Source organism: Pelodiscus sinensis, chromosome 2 (genome assembly GCF_049634645.1).
Source record: "Pelodiscus sinensis isolate JC-2024 chromosome 2, ASM4963464v1, whole genome shotgun sequence".
Taxonomy (NCBI): Eukaryota; Metazoa; Chordata; order Testudines; family Trionychidae; genus Pelodiscus; species Pelodiscus sinensis.
This window is the reverse complement of record NC_134712.1, coordinates 111,882,527-111,898,675: the sequence shown is the minus strand read 5'-3', so window position 1 is coordinate 111,898,675 and position 16,149 is coordinate 111,882,527. Positions and strand designations below refer to the sequence as shown.

The 16,149-nt window shown below is 44.4% G+C and overlaps 1 protein-coding gene across 3 annotated transcripts in view; it reads right to left on the bottom strand.

The window, feature by feature from the left end:
* SLC35B3 (solute carrier family 35 member B3) overlaps positions 1-9,060 on the bottom strand; it is a 37,742-nt gene extending 28,682 nt beyond the window's left edge. The window contains exon 1 of one of the 3 annotated variants that reach the window (XM_075921276.1): positions 8,935-9,060. The gene's annotated coding sequence lies outside the window, so the exon portion shown is untranslated. Of the gene's footprint in view, positions 1-8,731; positions 8,751-8,861 lie in introns of those variants that run through there. The other 2 variants (XM_075921277.1, XM_075921279.1) reach the window with 2 other exon arrangements.
* Positions 9,061-16,149: the final 7,089 nt, after the last annotated feature.

Sequence of the window (16,149 nt, the reverse complement as noted above, 5' to 3'; positions counted from 1 at the left end):
GAAAACTCTGTTGGTACATCCCTGATTAACATAACAATGCTGATATAACTACATTTACGCTGGGAGTTAAATTGATGGAAGAATGCTTCTGTTGACCTAGCTAGTTTGGGGAGATGGTGTTTCTGTGCTGACAAAAAAACCTCTGTCAGTGTAGACTGTGTACACACTATGTGGCTATGCCAGTATAGCCTCCATAATGTAGACACATACAGAAACTGAAAACCCAAGTCTGACTTTTTATTGGTATATTCTGTTTCTCTTCTGAAATGTATAAAAAGTTAACACCCCTTAAAATATTTCAAAACAGTTTGTTTAAAGTGGGGATTGGCCCGTCTACTGCAGGGGTGGGCAAATACTCACCTGTCGGTCGGAACCTGTTCTCTAGGGTTAGCCTCTGTTGCTATATTACTTGCACCTCTGCAGGTACAGGTGAATGCATCTCCTGTTGATCATGGATTGCTATTGCAGGCCAATGGGAGCTGCAGGAAGGTGTGTCCCAGTCCATGCTGCTTCCTGTTGCTGTTCTCAGCCATTGAAAGCTATCTGTGGCCAACAGGTGTTGCAATCGCAGGTACCTGCCGAGGCACAAGTATAGCAGCAGCCCACCAGTGGCTAACCCTGGTGAACCGATGCTGTTTTATTGCCCACCCCTATTCTATTACACAGGGAAAGCAATGGTGCACAAACTCATCACATCAGTATCATGGTGGTATGGTTAAGCATGAACCCTTGGCACAGGTCCAAACCCAGCCTGGTTATACCAATATTCTCAGGCATGAAAACAAAATATATTGTAATGAGACAATCCTATTGCTGAAATCATGCTGAAAGTACTAGTGCAGAGGTGCTATGATTATGGCCAGTCTACTCTATTTGCATGGCAAGGTACACCATAATCAACGTATCAATATCTACATGCAGAACCTAACTGTAAAATTGGAAAGGATTCTCCCCACTCCTCTTTGTTTCCATCTCCACTTTTGCTTGAGGCTGGTAAGTCTCCTGGCCAGAGCCTGCCTCTGGTACTCCAGTCCCTCACTTCCCCAACCTTCTGTCCCCCACTCCTACCCCGCTACTCCACATATCCAAACCCTTCTCCCAGATCTGGCAACCTAATCTCCTGCCCGAGATCACAACTGCCTCCTTCACCCAAACTCCTTCTCAATCCCTATTCTCTCTCTTGCATCCCAATACCTTACCCCAAGCTCCCTCCTGCACCCAACCTCCATCCCAGACGCCGCACCTCCTCCATTACCAACATGGAAGAGTGCAGCCCTCCACCACTTTCCAAGATCTTGGCATGGCCCCTCCCCCATCAAAAATTATTGCCCACCCCGGCTATTATATGCAGAAAAACAATTGTGACATAGGTGGGCCATGAAGTTTTTATTACATGCTGGCAGAAGGGGCTCAAAAAGTAAAAGACTGAGAACCACTGGTAGAACACAAACAGTATACATATAGTATCAGAGGAGTAGCCGTGTTAGTCTGAATCTGCAAAAGCGGTGAGGAGTCCTGTGGCACCTTATAGACTAACTGAAGTGTTGGAGCATAAGCTTTCATGGGCAAAGATGAAGTGGGTCTTTGCCCACGAAAGCTTATGCTCCAACTCTTCAGTATACGTATAGATGACTACAATTTTTAAAGGAAAACTTTGCAAGAAAACACGCTGTCTGGCAGAATTTCTTTTATAAATAGTTAAGTTTTGAATTCTTCTCTTTTGTTTTACCTTTAATTGTTTCTGTTCTTTAATATTTGTCTACCACATAACTGATTTTGCAAAATTTAAATTGACTCTTGTATGTAAAAGGTAGTGTGCTAAGACTGCCAAAGAACTTGGTTTCATAATACTTTAAGTTAAAATGACTGATTAAGGTTTAGATAAGCAGGACCTACCAGCGTTTGCCAACATAAACTGAGCTTCAATAATTCTTTGGAACCTAACTCCAAAACACAACTCAAGATCAAAGCTGCTTGGATATTCTGCATGACCATTCTGTGCAGAAGTTGAAGCCACAGACTAGAAGATTCTCACTGTCCACTGGGAAGAGACTGCCTGCTTTACCAGGAGTGGAGGGCCCTGTAGGCTTTGCATGTGTATTCTGTTGATCAACCGCTAATAAATTCAAATTAAGGATATTACTCTGTAAAGGCTCTTTCGCTGGGAAAAGATCTGGTCACCTTGCAGAGGGTACACACCAAGATCAGAAATAATGGGGTAGGTGCCCTACACTGCGCAGGTAACAATGCGAGATATCACAACTTTAGTATGGCTTTTGATACTGTCTCATATGCTCTTATATTTCCCTAGTTTGTTTATAGCCTATGAACCTACTATAAAGCAGGTACACAACACAACTCATTGGAAAATTGTACCCAGGAGTAGTTATCAAATGGTTCATAGTCAAGCAAGAGGTGGGGTCCTGCAGAGATCTGCCCTGAGTTGGGCTCTATGCAATAACTTCATAAATGATTTGGATAATGGCATAAAGCAGTGTTTCACAAATTATGTTCTGCGGAACCCCGGGGTTCCATGAAGTAAAAATAGGGGTTCCACGAGTTATTGTAATAGAATGAAATTTTCATTCATTTATTAATTTTATTGAAAACAATTTTAATTTGTTTTCCACGGTAAGTCTCTCTCTGTAATGCCAGCTTAGCCAAAGAGTGGGGATGCTGATGTCACTACTGAGCGCTGCATGCGCAGTCATTCAGGGATTCCGCAAAATTCTTTTGAGTTCAAAAGGGTTCCGTATCCAAATAAAACTGGGAGACACTGGTGTAGAGAGTACACACATAGGCTGCGTCTACACTGGCCCCTTTTCCGAAAGGGGCATGCTAATTTTAAACTTCAGAATAGGGAAATCCGCGGGGGATTTAAATATCCCCCCGCGGGATTTAAATAAAGATGTCCGCCGCTTTTTTCTGGCTTGTAGAAAAGCCGGAAAAAGAGCGTCTAGACTGGCCCGATCCTCCGGAATAAAGCCCTATTCCAGAGGATCTCTTATTCTACTTTGAAGTAGGAATAAGAGTTCCTCCGGAATAGGGCTTTATTCCGGAGGATCGGGCAAGTCTAGACGCTCTTTTCCGGCTAGATCCTCCGGATTAGGGCTTTATTCCGGAGGATCGGGCCAGTCTAGACGCTCTTTTCCGGCTTTTCTACAAGCCGGAATAAAGCGGCGGACATCTTTATTTAAATCCCGCGGGGGATATTTAAATCCCCCGCGGATTTCCCTATTCTGAAGTTTAAAATTAGCATGCCCCTTTCGGAAAAGGGGCCAGTGTAGACACAGCCATAAAGTTAGCAGATAATACTAAGCAGGGAGAAGATGCAAGACCACTGTAGGAAAGGGCTGGAATTAAAACTTATCTTGACCAACTGGAGAAATGGTCTGAAATACTGAATTTCCTCTTGTGTAAGGACAAAATGCAAAATACTAGACTTAAGAACAAACAGAAAATGGGAAGTGACTGCCTAGAAAGGAGTACTTCAGGAAAGAATCTTGGGGTTATAGCGGATCATGAGGATATAGATCACAAACTAATTAAGTCACCAATATAATACTACTGCAAAAGTTCAGACAGTTCTGGACATCATAGTTCAGGAAAGATGTGGATGAAGTGGAGAAAGTAAAGAGGAGAGCAACAAAAATTACAAAGTCAAGAAAACATGACTTACAAAGAAAGATTGAAAAACTGAATTTGTTAAGTCTGGGGATGAGAATAATGAGAGGGGGGTAACAGTCTTCAAGTATGGGTAACACATTGTTCTTATACAAAGTTAATCAGTTACCCTAACTGGTTAAATGTTATGTTAACCTAACGTTTAACTGGTTAACCAGGGTCCGGGGGGGGGGGGGGGAGGGTCTGCTTTAGCCTGGCTGGAGAAACCCCATGCACCACACTGGGGCTGCTGTTGGCTCCTGGCTCCCAGCCCCTGCCAGAGGAGTAGATCACACACACACACACAGTCATCTCAGGATGAGAGCAGCCCCTGTCCGCAGTGGGACCCATGCGGGGCTAGAGCAGCCGCCTGCCCACAGAAGGCAGGAAGCTGCTTCAGTCCCCACTGGTTAATATTTCACATCTCCACTAAGGACAGGAAAAGAAATAATGGACTTAAATTGAAAAAAAAGATTTAGATTGAATATTAGGAAAAACTTCCTAACTGAATGAATAGTTAAGCACTGAACACTTTACCTAGAGATTGTAAAATCTTTGTCACTGGAGGTGTTTAAGAACAGGCTAGACAAACACCTGTTAGAAATAATCTAGAACAGTGTTTCCCAATTTTATTAGGCCATGGAACCCTTTTAAACTCGAAAGAATTTTGCGGAACCCCTAATAACAGTCTAATATATGGAGCTGAAAAAGTAGACCACAAATAAGTAAGGATAATAATAAATAAATGCTAAACAAGGTCATGAGATCAACATTTAGTTTAATTGCACACATTTAAAAACAAAAATCACATCATCTTATTTTTTAAACCATAAAATGTTATTGTAATGGAATTTTCTCGCAGAACCCTTATTTTCACTTCACGGAACCCCAGGGTTCCGAAGAACACCATTTGGGAAACACTGGTCTAGAATACTTTGGCCAGCCTCAGAATAGGGACTAGACTAGATAACCTATTAAGATCTCTTCCAGTCCTACATTTCCATTGACTGAAAATATGTGCATAGCCCCTTTCTCAGCAAGAATAGTAGCAGCCAAACTAATCCTCTATGATCCAGTTGTGGGGGAGGAGGAAGAGTTAAACCAGGTGGGATGTGATATGCCCAGGTGGATCCTGGATCCTCAACTAATTCAAAAGGTCCAATTTTCCATTCATGTCGCTTTTTCCTAAATCTCTCAACAAGCAATTTGTGGACTACACAAATGTCTACTTCTATACAGAAAACTTTCTTTTTGGTCCCATCCAAACAGAGGTATGACTAAGCACACCTGCCGCTGCTATTCAGGCACGTACAATACAATATTATAAAGGATCAGAACAAGCATGATTTTGCTGTAGAAGAATTTCAGAAGTCCAGGGGAATCTCATACTACCTATAGAAGGGAGGGATAGCTCAGCAGTTTGAGCATTGGCCTGCTAAACCCAGGGTTGTGAGCTCAATCCTTAAGAGGGCCATTTAGGGATCTGGGGCAAATCTGTCAGGGATGGTATTCGGTCCTGCTGTGAGAGCAGAAGACTGGACTGGATGACCTCTCAAGGTCCCTTCCAGCTCTATGAGATGGTATAATGTTTATAACAATAAAGAAATGACACTGCTTTGGCTATTGCAAGAACCCTGAAATTAGGTCAAAAGTAGTAAACAGAAGGAGCTGATCTAAAAACATTTTATTTTCTCATAATTTAAGACTATGTTTTTGATACTGAGCTTGGATTAAAAGATACAACTATTTTAAAATAGTGTATAATAAGCAATGTTAATACCTGGATAGAGCAAACTTTGGTGAAGGATTCCAGAGTAACAGTGAGAGTGTTTGTTTCACTCATAGTATTATTTCAGACAACTGTGTAAAATTTCCTTTTCCGCATTGTTTTCTTGAGAACATGTTATCATAAAGGAATATTTTATAATGCCTAACATTGAGCTGAGAAACTATAAATGATGTAAAAATTTTAAAACTTAAATTCACCAAATACTATAATAGACAGAACTTTTCTGAAATATATTGCTCTGATAGCATGCACAACTGCTTTTCTTAACGAAATAGCAATGATGTCATTCTTCATCATTTACTCAAAATACTCAAAGTAACTGATCCACCTTATGTATTAAGGAGCAACCGAACTGCAATTTAACAAATGCCACTTTCAAGTTTAAGAGCCACCATTACTCCTGAGGGAATCCTGCACCCCAGAATTCATGTCCCCCGCAGATTTCTTTGCTTCTCTACAGAAAAATTATTTCTGATAAGAAGCTGCAAGAATGGTCATGCACCTCTCCCCAGGAGAGATGTATAAGTGTAACTGTGTACGCTCGTCGGTTAATGTTCACAGTTACATGCAGGCTCCCAATAAACATGGGGAGCTGCCCCCTCATGCTGCTGCCTCTGATACAGTGCTAGCAGCGCGGGGTTGGAGGGTGGGGAAGGAGCAGGAACCAGTACACACAGGGAGCTGCTCTGCACATAACAGCTGACATTTTCAATAGCTACACAGATACTTGAACACATTTTAACTTCCCTACTTCCCAGCAGCACTGGCATATCATTTTGAGTGCCCAGAGCACTGAGCAGCAAAGTAAATCAGTGGGGTGAGGTAGGGCAGATGACAGGTTGTGGTTACCTCAGACACTGGCTCTTACCTTGAGAGGCTCTTTGATCTTTCTTACTGAACCAACTGTATTGACCTTCATGGTCTCTTTTGACCCTATGATTCTTTTGGCAAGACAGACAAGCTTTTAAGCTACTTAGAGCTCTTCTTCACATCTAGGTTCAAGAAGAGTTATAGAAGTTGCTTTAACACACACAAAATCTCACCCACTATCTCTCTCAAATTCTGGGACCAACATGGCTACAATAAAACTGCATTAAAAGGACACTGCAACTTAATATTTAGGCTAAGGCTACACAGCTCTTGTGTATGAATATACTAGTCCCATGAGCAACATAAATTACACAGGCTCAAGTACTAGTGTGCACAGAGCTATGTTTGTGGGTGAGCTTTTCCTGTCAAAATAGTTAACCCCACAGATATAGCTATTGCTACTCATTGGGAACAGGATGGGTTAATTATGTCAATGGAAGTGTTTTCCCCATTAATCATAGAATCATAGAATACTAGGACTGGAAGGGACCTCGAGAGGTCATCGAGTCCAGTCCCCTGCCCTCATGGCAGGACCAAAAACGGTCTAGACCATCCCTCATAGACATTTATCTAACCTACTCTTAAATAGCTCCAGAGATGGGGATTCTACAACCTCCCTGGGCAATTTATTCCAGTATTTGACCACCCTGACAGTCAGGAACTTTTTACTAATGTCCAACCTAAACCTCCCTTGCTGCAGTTTAAGCCCATTGCTTCTTGTTCTATCCCCAGAGGCCAAGATGAACAAGTTTTCTCCTTCCTCCTTATGACACCCTTTTAGATATCTGAAAACTGCTATCATGTCCCCCCTCAATCTTCTCTTTTCTAAACTAAACAAACCCAATTCCTTCAGCCTTCTCTCATAGGTCATGTTCTCTAGACCTTTAAACATTCTCGTTGCTCTTCTCTGGGCCCTCTCCAATTTCTCCACATCTTTCTTGAAATGCGGTGCCCAGAAGTGGACACAATACTCCAACTGAGGCCTAACCAGCGCAGAGTAGAACGGAAGAATGACTTCTCCTGTCTTGCTCGCAACACACCTGTTAATACATCCCAGAATCATGTTTGCTTTCTTTGCAACAGCATCAAACTGCTGACTCATATTTAACTTGTGGTCCACTATAACCCCTAGATCCCTTTCTGCCCCAGACCGTCATTTCCCATTCTGTATGTGTGAAACTGATAGTTCTTTCCTAAGTGGAGCACTTTGCATTTGTCTTTATTAAACTATATCCTATTTATCTCAGACCATTTCTCCAATTGGTCCAGGTCATTTCGAATTATGACCCTATCCTCCAGATTAGTCGCAATCCCTCCCATCTTGGTATCATCTGCAAATTTAATAAGCGCTAAACCAATATCTAAATCGTTAATGAAGATATTGAACAGAGCCAGTCCCAAAACAGACCCCTGTGGAAGCCCACTTGTTATGCCTTTCCAGCAGGATTGTGAACAATTAATAACTACTCTCTGAGTATGGTTATCCAGCCAGTTATGCACCCACCTTATAGTAGCCCCATCTAAGTTGTATTTACCTAGTTTATTGATAAGAATATAATGTGAGACCGTATCAAAACTTACTAAAGTCTAGGTATACCACATCCACCGCTTCTCCCTTATCCACAGGACTCGTTATCCTATTAAAGAAAACTATCAGATTGGTTTGACATGATTTGTTCTTTACAAATCCATGCTGGCTGTTCCCTATCACCTTGCCACTTTCCAAGTGTTTACAGATGATTTCCTTAATTACTTGCTCCATTATCTTCTCTGGCACAGAAGTTAAACTGACCGGTCTGTAGTTTCCTGGTTGTTCTTATTTCCCTTTTTTATAGATGGGCACTATATTTGCCCTTTTCCAGTCCTCTGGAATCTCTCCTGTCCCCCATGATTTTCCAAAGATGATAGCTAGAGGCTCACATACCTCTTCTATCAGCTCTTTGAGTATTCCAGGATGCATTTCATTAGCACAGAACTAGATGCTGCCCAGATGTAGCCTTAGTCAATTACAGAGAAAAAAGTAGTGGCAAGTAATACACTTGCTCCTGAGTCACCTCCTGTCTAGGTATGTTTCAAGTCACGTGTTCCTCATTTTTTTCAAAACGTTTTTCTCTTCCTGGCTGCTGTGTGACCGATGTACACAGAGCCCAAGAGACTTCACTTTGGAGGGGAACAGCGAAACGAATATGCAATGTGGAGTCAAACCCTGCAAGCGCGCCAGGGAGGGAACAAAAACCGCACCCCCGCTGCCCGGCCTGGGGCGGGGCCCTGTCGCAGGCAGCAGGTGAAACCTTCGCGGGGGGGCGACGTCTCCACCGTGACACGCCCACTCCCACCGCACGCGCGTGCACCCCAGGTAGGGGCAGAGCAGCCTCGCCCCGGCCCTACGCCCGCTGCGGGGCGCGTCACCTGGCAACGCTGCTGCGGGACCCCGCGAGGCGGGGAAGCCCCAGGGCCCCTCCTGGGAGCAAGCGGCGCCTGCGCAGAGAGTGTCCGCCCCGCCCAGCGCAGCCCCCGGGGCCCAGCCTCGCTTACGGACCCCGCTGCCGGGCCCGGCCCACGTCGCCTTCCGGGAAGCGGCCCCGCCCCGCCCGCGCCGAGGGAGCCGGTACCTGCTCCCGCCGCGGGGGTGCGGGATGGGGGGCGCGGCGGCCGCTCTGCTCTTCCTGCGCCCGCCGCCGCCGTTCCCGTCCCCGGGCGGCGCCGAAGATGGCGGGGGGAGGGGAGGAACAGTTCAATGTGCGAGCGCCGAGCGCATCGAGTCACTCGGAGCTCCGCCTGCTCGGCGCTCTGCGCCCGGCCCTGGGCCCGTGTCATTGTCCTCTCCCCTCCCCGGCAGGCGCAGGGAAGAGCCTCCACGGGGACCCAGGCGTGGAGCCACCTCGCCCCTCCCCCCCACACCCAACGGGACCCCCCCCAGCAGTGGGACCTCTAGAGAGGAATCCCCCAGGGCAGGAGACCACCACACACCTATAAGAGGGGTCCCCTACAACAGGGCCACTCAACCCTGTGGCCCCTCTTTGCAGTTTGGGTTCAGGTGGGGGCTCAACAGGTGGCCTGCAGCTGGGATCCTTTGAACATGGTCTCCACTGGGAGCAGGCTCCACAATGGCTGCTTCTCCCAGGCGGGGTCAGTGCTGCCAGGTGTCTGGTTTTCTACGGGACAGTCTGGTATTTGTGTCCTCTGTCCGGTTGAAAAATTCAGAAAATACCGGACATGTGCAATGTCCGGTATTTTCTGAATTGCCAGCTAAGTGCTGGACGGAAGCCTGGCGAGGGAGCAACTGGGGGGTGGGGCCATGATTGGCGCTGGGAGCCTGTGGTCGTGTGCAAAAGCTGGGTGGGGCGGGGGCAGTGGCCGGGATTCCCAGCCACTCCCCCCGCCCGACTTCTGCACAAAACCGGAGGCTCCTAGCACCAATCGTGACCCCGCCTCCCATCTGGGAGCTTTTGTTTGCATGCAGAAGGCCGGCAGGGAGAGTGGCTCCCAGCCACTTCCCCCACCCCCGCCCCCGCCCCTGCCCAGCTTCTACTAGCAACTAGAGGGATTTCCTGCCAGGGACACGGCCTGTTGGACTCTGGCTGTGTCCAGTGTCTGCACTCCCCTTCCCCGCCAGCTCTGCTTCCTGCCCCCCTTCCTCTAGCCCTCCCCCGCCTCCGATCCCCCCCAGCTCTGCTTCCTGCCCCCTCCCCCTTCCTTCCAGCCAGCCCTACCCCCTCCTGGCTGGTCCCTCTCCCCTCCCCCGCCCACAATCAAGTGTGTTTGGGGGGCAGGGTGAGCATTGAAAGAGGCAAGTGGACGGGCTGGCTGGAACAGACAGGTGTAGGGTGTTTGGGTGTTTCTAGCCCTCAGGGAGGAGGTGGTGGGAGAGTCAGGGCATTGTGGGAAGTGCTGGCTGCTTAGCCTTGTGGTGATTAGTTCACACTGGCCACCTTTGGGTCCAGCGCCTTGGCTTAAGGCTTAATCTTCGTATTCATGCCCATCACTGTGAAATAAGCTATTTGCATATATATGTAACCACACTTAAGTTGTGGCCCTCAGCTTGTGCTGTGAGTATCATTGTGGCCCCGGGGCTTCCAAAGTTAAGCAGCTCTACCATAGAAGAAACACTCCATATGGGGAAACCCCCTCTGACTCTTACAGGGGAGTGCCCTAGCAATGTACCTGGACACACAGCCTGGTGGGTGGCTGATTCCCACAGTATTATCACACTTGCTCCAACTGTGCCTCCATACAGGCAACCCCATGTATTAGGGAGATAAGGGTGGTTCACCTGTTGTTGTTTTTTCAAAGGAGATACACCGCCTTGTATAATCACAGTCTACGTCTACTCTGCAGGCTTCTTGTGCAAGAACTGTTTTGGGCAAGAGCGTGTCTACACTGCCATATGCTTTTGCGCAAAAGATGTGCTTTTGTGCAAGAGCATCCATGGCGGTGTGGACGTTCTCTTGTGCAAGAAAGCTTTGATGGCCATTTTAGCCATAGGGGTTTCTTGCACAAGGACCCCCTGTTACCCATCCACACTGCCTTCTTGCACAAGGGGAGAGGAATAACTCTTGCGCCAGAAACCCTCTTTTCTAATGCTTTACTGTATATTTATTTGCACAAGAACACGTGTACAATGTAGACGCTCTGCAAGTTTTTGCACAAGAAGAGCTGTTCATGCGCAAAAAGCCTGCAGTGTAGATGTGGTCACAGGCTGAGTTCAGCTCATTGTCATGAGTCCAGGTAAATATATATGATGGGCAGGCCTAGCATGTTTTACCTCACCTAGTTAGGCATTGAATTTACAAACACCAGTCTTATAAGCAATCAATTACATGAACCATTTTTCCCAGCAGATGGGGCACAGGGAGAATCCCATAACAAAAATGATGTTATGAGGAGCAAGCTGACAGCCTGGTTCTTTCAGTGCACTGGAAATTGTTATGGTGTGCAGGATGAGAATTTTGCAATGCCAGGCACCATACTGCAAGTTATGCACTGTATGTAACTTTAAGGTGTTCACTTTTATGAATTTTCAATCTCCAGTTCATAAAATGGAGGTTCTGCTTTAAAACTACTGCTATATCATGTTTCCTTCTCTAGACTAGCATTTGCATATAGCTATTGTAAATAGATGTTCTGGTGGCAAAGACATACCCTTAGCATAGGTGCACCTCAGCTCAATTCTCTCATACAATATAAGTAGGTATAATTCTGCAACTATATTAAGAAAAAGGTCTAGTTTAAGCTCAGATTTTGCTAGTATTTTAGCCAAGACCAACCTCAATTTAGCTACTTTTCCTAGAAAGAAATGGTGGGTGAGATACTATCTTTTTTTGGGCCATCTGTGAGCCAAAGACAATCTTTCAACCTCCCTGAAGCTCTTCAGGTCACCAACAGAAGATAATCCAATAAAAATATTACCTCGCCACCTTGTTTCATAACCCAAAACCAACATGGCTGCTAAAAGTCAAGTTTGCCATGCTCATTACCTGAGATGTATTGGTGGAGGAGGAAAGACACCCCAGCTGTAGCTTTTGAAAGCTAATGAAGACTAGATTATATCTCCTGATTAAAAAGTTGTGTCAACATAACTTCGTATATCACTAAACCAGTTAGTCAACACTTTGATCTCATCTTGTATCCCTTTTCTTCTTTTTGTTTGGCTTTAAACTATGAGATACTGATTGTGAAAATAGGTCTTTGCTTTGTGTAATTATGTTGTGGATGCCACTGGAAATAAATAATATCTCTGAGACCCCCATGGAGCTTTGAAGGTGAGTATGAGGGAAAGTGTTAAGTTACTTACTACCTAACTGCCACAGGCTCAGCTGTTTTTCAGTAAGGTAGTGTTTTGTTATGATAATCCCCCTTGAGATTTGAATGTATTGAAAAGGATTCTATTACAAATAATAGATCACCAACATAAGGCTGTTTTTATAAAAGTTACAAGAGGTAATTAGCTGTTCAAAAAGCATCAGTCTTCCTGGTATTACATGAACAAAAAAAAAGGGGGGGGAGGGTGGATGCAGACAAAAACTCTGAAAAGCAATTTAATGAAGGCACTGAAAGGCAACCAAATGAGCACATACATTTGAGGATACAGCAACAATAACAAAACAACAGATAAATACCTGCTTAGAAGAATGACCTTTGTCACAAAAAAGCAAAACATGATAGAAACACTTTCACAGGGAAATATGGATTAGATAGAATTACTTGAAAATTAATATACAATGTAAATATTAACAATCCATATCAAGATGTCATTTTGCATCAGGTCTGTGACAATGTACTACTTTATCTTAAAACGAAACAAAGCTGGTTCTCACTGGCTGAAAGAAAGAGATATTGCAAGTTACACAATAGGTACTTTGAGGCTGAAGTTGAGCTATGCCAAATGTAAAGGATTAGCTCCAGAAAGCATGCCAGGGGAAAAAAGTTCGTAAAAGACAAGCCTGTCTTGTGCATAGGTTAAAAGGAACCAGGGAGTTAAAGAGAATACAAGGTAGTTTTGGTGTTATTATGATCAATACAATGTTTTTTAACTAGTGGTGTTTCCAACGTTATTAATACTTCACAGAAGGGAGTCCTAAAAATGTAATGAATAGTTATCCCTAACCATTCAAAACACAATCCTAAAATTGACTTGAAAAATCATGAGATTTAAAAATAATACATTCTGGATTTTTATTTATTCTCTGATGTTAGCGCATTTGGGGGTCACTTTTTCAAGTTTTTCTCTGCAACGTAAGAGTTTATTTTAATGAAAGATGAAATTCTCAGTTGATCTAATTCCAGAAAACATGCAAAATCACAAGACTTGTGATAACGTGATAAAGAATAGGGAATTACAAAATACATAAATAGCAAACAAATTTGTGCATTTGTGTTAAAACAGTGTTCATTACTAATTGTTATTCTGAGGATCACATAGTTGTCTCCTTTGCCACAGAAAGCTATCCCAACATTCAAGTGAACAAACAAAGATGGGCATCTTGCTTAGCATCTTCATTTCTCTTTCATCTGAATTGATTTTCCTCTTTGAGACCCAAAGCTGCATAAATCCTTGCTGGCTAGTCTTAACAGAACTAAAATTATCATTTTTAAAAAATTAATGAAAAAATAAAAGATACAGAGAGACTGTTCTGAGTTTTAAAATCTTCCCCTTTGGTAATTTTATAGAATTGATTGCCTGCCTCTCTCTCTGACACATACTTTTTGGTAACCTCTTTGGAAGAAACCTGAAGCACTGGATTTGTGCTTTTGTTTACATTGCTACTTCTTGTGTCCTGAGTTCTCAAATACTAGTTATATGTAGGCATTCTTTGTCTATAGAGTATGTTACGTTAGCTACAATTGCAAAGTTGGGCACCAAGATGAACTCGCATTATCAGAGCGATAGAGAGGTGGACTCTGGCCAAATGCCATTATAGCCTACAGGAAAGTTCAGTGACTTCAGCAGTGTTAAACTTCCCAAGTGCAAGGAATGTCTAAGGGTACATCTAGACTACAGGCTTTTGTCAACAGAGACTTTGTTGACAGATACTGTCGACAAAGCTTATGTCAACAAAGAGCATCTAGACTACATCCAGTTCTATCGACAAAGCAAACTGCTTTGTTGACATGAGAGTGTAGACTCAAAGGACAGTGTAGATGCAATAACACCTTCTGTCGACAGAACTCTGTCGACAAAAGGCGTTATTCCTCGTAGAATGAGGTTTACCGCTGTCGACAAAACTGTCAAGTTCTGTTGACATTATGTCAACAGAATTCGGCAGTAGTGTAGACGCAGCTATAGTTTTGTCGACAAAAGTTGATAAAACCCTGTAGTCTAGACACACCCTAACAGAAGTGCTGGCCTGGTATAATTAAGTACATGAGAACTGTGGTCGAAGCTGGGGTATGTACTGCTTGAGATGGAAGCAAAAACCTTATGGAGGGTTGAAGTACATTATGAAAAGCATTGTAGGTGATATGAAAGTGGAAGAGAGCCTGTAAGTCTTTCCCCTATATTTATTTCAATTTTTTTTATATTGAGTGGATGCCATGTGACCTGACTCTGTTATTAAAGTACTATGGTAGTAGTATTGTTTTGTTTTTAGTGTACCAGTTGCTGCAGTGTTGAATAGAATATATTTCTGGGCTGTCACTCTAGAATAGAAAACTGATTTGAGAAAGAATAAGATATACGTTTGAAAATGTGAACTTAATTTGTTTTTAGAATTATGTAGCTTACTGTCCTGTACTTCTTGGAAAATATTTTTCTATTTTTTATATTGAAAATGTTACTACGAGGCTGCGCCCCTTGCTCGCTTACACTCAACAACCCCCGTCTTTCGGGGATAGGCAGAAGCTGCCGGGGAGGGCCGGGCCGAGACAGCCATGGTTCTCCCCTTCGGCCACCAAAGAGGACTGGGCCGTGCTAGCCCTAGCTTCTCCCTTCCTCCCAGGCTGAGGCAGTTCCAGCTCTCCCCACCCCCAAATCGGGCCAAGGCCACAGCAGCCTCAGCTGAGGACGCGGCAGCCCTGGCCCTTCCTCCCCCCACCCCCGGCTGTCGGGCCAAGACCATGCCAGCCCTGGCTCTCACTCCTCCCACCTTGGCCTTTAGCTGAGGCCGCAACAGCTCTGGCTCCCCCCACCCTGGGCACTGGGGAAGACCAAGGCCGTGGTGTTGCAGCCCCAGGTCTCCCTCCGGTCACAGGAGAGGGAGGGATGGAGGGAGGAGGCCACACGGCTGAGGGTGGAGGCAGGCAGCGGGATGCAGAGTGACATGATGACGTCACTCTGTCATCCCGCAGCAATTTTTTTTATATATGGAGAGAGATTTTAAAAGGTTTTTGTCCTTTGAATCAAACAAGTCTAACAAATTAATGTGTCTTATGTGGAACTGGTAGTGCTCCCTCCCACAATAGTTATTGTTGCCTGGTGCTTTGTGTTATAAGAGTCCAAAGATTTAATCATGTTTCATTGGGGAGGTGCAGGTGCTGAGGTGCCCCACGCTCTTAATTCTCCTGCCTTTGGCACTCTGCAGTGCAGTGTGGTAGAAGAAACTCTCACGCAGTTGTAGAGAGGACAAAAGCTAGACTTAGAATGGGTGATGGATTGGCAGAAGAAAGTCTGTGGGGGCAGATTGGGAGCTGTTGTAGCAGGTTATGGGGTAAAAATGGAGTGGCTGGGCTGGGATGCGAAGCTTTGAGCGGATTGGAGATTGGGACTGGCTAGGTAAGCAGGCCCCGATTGCAAATAAGAGTTGGTGCATAGAGGAGAGACTGGGAGTAGGAGGGATGCTCAAGCAAACTTAATTATGGTATTTCCTAACCTTTGAGTGCTTTTTACTTTGCCACCCTAACATTCTTTTAATGTAGATTTTAGATCAAATGTATAAATGTGTCTGCTTGTTCATTGTCCTATAAGAACAAACCTTAAGTGCCCTGTCTATTTTTTAGGAACATGCTATTTTTTTACTTTAACATTTCAGCCACACTGGAAATTGTAAGGTAAAATAGGCATATGCTGGAAGACATTCTCTTTAAATTGGGTGTAAGTATGACCCACAAGTAGAATGTTTGTTATTGATCTCACAGATGTTTTTGCTGTCTGCAATATGAACACAGATACAGAGTACTGATAAAGCCAGAAAGCAAATTACATTTTCTCTTATAGTTTTTTAAAATGAAGTTAAGGTTTATGAAAGTCACTGTACTCACACCTCTGGAGAGCAAAGTTCTCTTTTTAGCCACAAAATGGATATTCTGCAGCGCAAACAACGGCAGTGGGAGAATTGAAGCGCTTCAACTTCCTATACTGTTAATGTCTGTGCCTCTTTCCTGGCTTGGAA